The 6,262-nt window shown below is 41.9% G+C and overlaps 1 pseudogene; it reads right to left on the bottom strand.

Annotated features, from left to right (window-relative positions):
- Positions 1–1,858: 1,858 nt before the first annotated feature.
- On the bottom strand, positions 1,859–3,670 carry LOC108298944 (annotated as a pseudogene).
- Positions 3,671–6,262: the final 2,592 nt, after the last annotated feature.

Raw genomic sequence — 6,262 nt, 5'->3', positions numbered from 1 at the left:
GGCTAATCAGGAAGATTCTATTTTTACACTCATTGTTGAGAGAATCAAGTAACAACAGGAAAACAACCCTACGGACTGAAATCAGATAATCCCAGACAATGGGGTGTCTGGCCACTGGCTCGAAGCTTCTGGTCCAGCCTGCAGGGAGGTAATGGTCTTCTCACAACCCTGGGGCAAGTTCCGGTTCCAGATGCTTCACAGAGCAGAAGTTGGAGCCATATCAAGCAGGCCTCTGATTTATGAGGGTAAGTAAGACAGGGGAATCAACACGGCTCCCGCCTGTGCTGACCCAGGCTGTGTCACGGGGCTGAGGTGTGTGTGCCTCTGTGTGTGTGGGCATTCCTGAAGGGCACACCCCTGGCGGCCCAGGAGTTTTGCAGCATGAAGTGTTGGTGAGGTAAAATTCTGAAACCAAATATTGTTTATAATCTTGCTGTTACAGGGACAGATTTATTTTATTATCAAAATTAAAACTCCTTTATGTCTCCCAAGAAGTTTATGGACCCCTTGCGCACCGTTGTGTGTGGGAGCGGATTTGGTTTTGTCAGCTTGGAGAACACGCAGTCTGGAAATTCTTTCACACCAGCCCCTGGTCCATCTGAAGGTCCTGAGTGGTGAGGAGCCGAGTGGCCATCTGAGGGGTTGATGGTGACAGGCCCACAGCCTGGGAGTAGAGGGGGCCAGGTTCTGACTGGGTTGTGGAAAGGGAGGCCACAGCCTTTCTTGATGATAAATGATCACCATTCATCATCCAGACTGTGGCACTTAAAAAAAACTCTAAATACTTTGATGTGTATTTCCTAAACCTAAGGACCTTCTACATTAATAGCAGTGCTGGCCGGGCACGGTGGCTCACGCCTGTAATCCCAGCACTTTGGGAGGCCGAGGCGGGTGGATCACGAGGTCAAGAGATCAAGACCATCCTGGTCAACATGGTGAAACCCCGTCTCTACTAAAAATACAAAAAATTAGCTGGGCATGGTGGCGCGTGCCTGTAATCCCAGCTACTCAGGAGGCTGGGGCAGAATTGCCTGAACCCAGGAGGCGGAGGTTGCGGTGAGCCAAGATCGCGCCATTGCACTCCAGCCTGGGTAAAAAGAGCGAAACTCCGTCTCAAAAAAAAAAAAAAAAAAAAAACACCCAAGTAAAAAAAAAAAAAAAAAAAAAAAAAAATAGCAGTGCTGTTATCTAATCTGCAGTATTCAGATTTCACATGGCCCGCTAATGCGTTCTTTTTCCATTCAGGATATAATCTTGTACCATGTGTTGCATTTCGTTGTCATTTCTCTTTAGTCTCCTTCAATCTCGAATGGCTCCTTAGTCTTTCTCATTTCTCGTGACCTTCACATGCTTTGTGTCTCAATTGTTGTGTGGAATGTCCCTTAGTTGGGGTTTGTCTGATATTTCTTAGTCATTAGATTCAGTTTAGATATTTCTGGCAACAATATCACAAAAGTGCTGTTGTGTCCTTCTCAGCACTTTTCTTTTTTTTCTTTTTTTTTTTTTTAAGATGGAGTCTCACTCTGTCGCCCAGGCTGTAGTGCAGTGGCGCGATCTTGGCTCACTGCAACCTCCACCTCCCAGGTTCAAGTGATTCTCCTGCTTCAACCTCCTTAGTAGCTGGGATTACAGGTGCATGCCACCACGGCCAGCTAATTTTGTATTTTTAGTAGAGATGGGGTTTTACCATGTTAGCCAGGCTGGTCTCGAACTCCTGATCTCAGGTGATCTGCCCACCTCCCCACCTCAGCCTCCCAAAGTACTGGGATTACAGGTGTGAGCCACCACGCCTGGCCCTTCTCAGCACATTAAAAAAAAATTTTTTTTAAAGAAACTGATGGGTTTTAGAAACTGATGTTTAGTTTCCATCAACCTTATTTCCATGTTGCTTAGGAGCCGCGAAGAACAGCTTAAGACTGTTCTTAATGGTTGCTCCTACCCATTCAGTGGGAGCTGCAGACCAGTCTTCCATGGCAGGCTGAGTGCTCCAGGCTTCAGCAGGGAACTGCTGGATAGGCACAGCGGGCACCTGCACACCTCAGACCAGTCGGCAGCCTCAGGCTGAGTAGCAGTGAACCCAGGAGCCGGAGCAGTCCATTTACCTTGAAATTCCTCCTTGGTCACAGGCTTGTCAGCAGCAGCCTGCTCTTCTTTTTCAATCTCTTCAGGATCTCTGTAGAAGCAGAGATCAGGCATGACCTCCCACGGGTGTTCACGGGAAATGGTGCCACGTATGCACAGAACTTCCCAAACCAGCATCCACCATATCAGCCCACTGAGTGAGCTTCCTTGTTGTCGCATGGGATGGCAACGTCCACCTAGCGCAGAGGAGAATCTGTGTTCCACAGAGCAATGGTAGGTAGGTTAACTTCAGATGCCTCCATGAGAGGCTGGTGGTCCGCCCTGGGTCATAACCATAAGAGGCCGTGGCTCCCGGAAGGCTGCCTGGATCTGGTTAGTGAAGGTTCCAGGAGTGAAGCGGCAGCATTTGGAGTGGCTCCAGTGGAGCAGCAAACTCAGCGCGGCCCTCTGGTCAGGGTTCCTGGAGGACATGACATGGCATCAGCAGGGTTTTCAGTGGCAACAATGGCACGAGCTGCCAGCAGGAGCTTCTCCCCGGTCCTCTGCAGATTTCTGATGTAGATGCCATCACTTTTCATTTTATAGATGTACTGTTCCATTTGGAAGACAAGATTGGTGCCACCTAAGTGGGTTCCTGCTGCCAGGAACTTAAGGACACGCTCCTCCTTCCTTTGCAGGACATCAAGGGCTCCAGACACTGTAAAGGTTTCCCTTTAAGTTACGACGGAGATCCAGAACAACGCAGTCTGGACCCCTCTGTGGGTGGCATGGAAAGCTCTCCACACATCCTAACAGGATGCACATGATGCCCATTGGTACCATCTGTGAAGATACTGATCTTGGTTCCTGGATTAAGCATCTGCCAGATTTCTCTACTGTAAAATTACCATTTTTTCCTTCATAATTACAACAATTGTTTAGGGAAATGCTTTGAAACCATGCATAGATCAAACAGGTATTTTGAGAGGAAGAAAAGGGGGCTACTGATACTTAAACTGTGACAACAGAAGCAAACGTATTATTCTGGGGAAACTAGGACATATGGTCATCCTAGTTCTGAATGACTTTTGTTATTTCCTGGTCTAACGTCCAGGTTGCTCCTAGCCACATTTTAAGGGCCACATTCACGGCGAAACCATTTCTGAACCCCCTCCTCTCTGCCCCCATTTCACCCTGTGAAATGACCAACATAGATTGTTATGTCTGTCTGACTTCCTGTCTCTTTCTGTCTCAGACTCACAGCTGCTTGAAGGCAAGAACCTTGTCATTCCTATGTCTCCTAGAGCCTTACATGGGGCGAGTACTTTCTACAAGTTTGAATTCATACTGACCTCTGAACATTGGTTTTGTCTTCTTTTGCAAGAGGGGTCATGAACTTTGCTGATTGCCTGTAAAGTTGAATTGCAAAGTAAGGATGAAATGCAATGAAATTTTATAAGTGAAAGCATTTCATAACCTACAAAGTACCAGAGGACTCAGGCATCATGGTTTGTTCGGAGCGAAGAAGGACTCCAACACCAGTGAGAACTGCTGGGTCTCCTCTCACACTCAGCAGCTGGCCACCCACACTCTGATCTGAAATCAGCATGTTCGCTCCCTGGTCCTAAGGGTAGCTTCCTGTGGCTGTCTTGTTTGTCTTAGTAGCTTCAGGACTGAACATAGAACACAACCAGGGGTACTCAATAAGTGTTTTAAAAGAACCCACATAAATGAATGAATCTAGCCCCTTTCCCTTTTCTAGCACTGTACCTGACACAGTGTTGTGTAATCATTCAAGATGAATGCTATGAAGACAATGATGCAAGTAAAGAGACTGAATTAGTAACCAAATAACTACCTACAAAGAAAGCCCCAGGTTTAGACGGCTTCACGTGGCGAATTCTAGCAAACATTTGAAAATGAATGAATACCAAGTTTTTCACAAACTCTTTCAATAAATATTACAGGGGGGAATATTTCCCAACTCATTCTATGATGCCAGTATTATCCCTGATACCAAACAGAGACAACTCAATAAAACTCCAGCTCAACATCCCTTATGAATATAGTCAAAATCCTTTAACAAAATACCAGTGAAATAGAAGAATTATACACCATGACCAAATAGAATTTATCCCAGGAATATAAGGTTGTTAATACATGAAAATAAATCATGTAATATACCACATAAATAGAGAAATTGAAAAAAGCCACATGGTCATCTCAGTAGACACAGGAAAAGCATTTGACAAAATTGAATATACTTTCATGACAAAAACACTCAACTAGGACTAGAAGGGAACTTCTTAAACCTGATAAAGGGTATCTACAAAAAGAAAACTCATAGATAATGGTGGAAGACAAATGCTTTTTTTTCTAAAATCAGGAACAAGATAAGAATGTCTATGCTTGGCCAGGTGTGGTGGCTCAAGCCTGCAATCCCAGCACTTTGGGAGGCTGAGACAGGCAGATCATGAGGTCAAGAGAGGAAGACCATCCAGGCCAACATGGTGAAACTCCATCTCTACTACAAACACAAAACTTAGCCAGGCATGGTGGCACACACCTGTAGTCCTAGTACAGCGGGGGGCTGAGGCCGGAGAATTGCTTGAACCTAGGAGGCAGAGGTTGCAGTGAGCCGATATCACATCACTGCACTCCAGCCTGGTGACAGAGCAAGACTCCATCTCAAAAAAAAAAAAAAAAAAGAATGTGCTCACCACTTCTACTCAACATTCAACTAACTGACAAAGTAATTAGAAAATAACATAAAATAAAAGGCATCTAGATCTGAAAGGAAGAAATAAACTCTATGTCATCTATTGGCAGATATAAGTCTTATATAATTATGAAGTATCCACTAAAAATTACTAGCACTAATAAGTTCAGCAAAGATACAAAATCAATATACAAAAATCAAAAAATCAATTGTATTTCTATATGCTAGCACTAAACAATCTGAAAATGAAATTAATCTAAAAATTCTATTTATAATAGTATCAAAAAGAGTAACATACTTGGGAATGTCTGACATAAGAAGTGTAAGACTAGTACACTCAAATTACAAAACACTGCTGAAAGAAATTAATGAAGGCCTAAAGAGATGAAAAGACATCCATGTCCATGAATTGAAAGACTTAATATTGTTCAGACGGCAGTACTCCCTAGAGTGATCTATAGTTTCAATGCAGTCCTTATCAAAATCTCACCTGGATTTTTTTGTAGAAATCAACAAACTGATCTTGAAAATCATATAAATTTGTGAATTAGCTCAATTTAGCCATTTTATAATGTATATATATTTTAAAACATGTTATACATGATAAATATATACTATGTTTATTTGTCAATTAAAAATTAATTAAAAATAAAATAAACCCAACAGTAATGAGAAAAACTAAAAAAAAATATGGAAATTCACGGTATCCAGAATAACCACAACCATCTTAAAAATGAAGAATTAAGCTGAAGGACTCACATTCCTCTATTTCAAAACTTACTACAAATCTATAGTAAGCCAGACAGTATGGTACTGGTGTAAGGATAGATACATAGGTCAGTGGAATAGAATTGAGAATCGTGACAGAAATTTATACATCTGTGGTCAACTTGTTTTCTAAAAGGGTGCCAAGACCATTCAGTGGAGAAGGAAGTTTCTTCAATAAATGATGGTGAAACAACAGGATAACCATATGCAAAAGATTGAAATTGAACTCCTACTTCATGCCATACACAAAACTTCATCAAAATGGAGCAAATACCTAAATAAATGTGAGAGTTAAACTATGAAACTCTCAAAAGAATGCATAGGCTTAAATCTTCATGATCTTAGATTAGGCAGTGGTTTCTTAGCAACAGCAAAAGCAACAAAAAAAGTAGATAAACAGATAAATAGGACTTCATCAAAATTGAAAACTATTGTGCTTCAAGGATACCTTCCAGAAAATGAAAAGAAAACCACTGAATGGAAGAAAATATTTGTAAATCATGTATTTGACAAGGGACTTATATCTAGAATATGTAAGAACTCTTACAATTCAGTAATAAAAAGATAAACCAGTTTTTAAATGAGCAAATGATCTGAATACACATTTCTCTAAAAAGATACACAAATGGCCCATAAGCACATGAAAAGATATTCGACATTATTAATCATCAGGGAAATGCAAATCTAAACCACAATGAGATACTACTTCACACC

The sequence above is a fragment of the Cebus imitator genome, unplaced genomic scaffold (assembly GCF_001604975.1).
Source record: "Cebus imitator isolate Cc_AM_T3 unplaced genomic scaffold, Cebus_imitator-1.0 Scaffold21, whole genome shotgun sequence".
Lineage (NCBI taxonomy): Eukaryota > Metazoa > Chordata > Mammalia > Primates > Cebidae > Cebus > Cebus imitator.
Note: the sequence above shows the minus strand (reverse complement) of the source record. Positions and strands in the feature narration are given on the sequence as shown.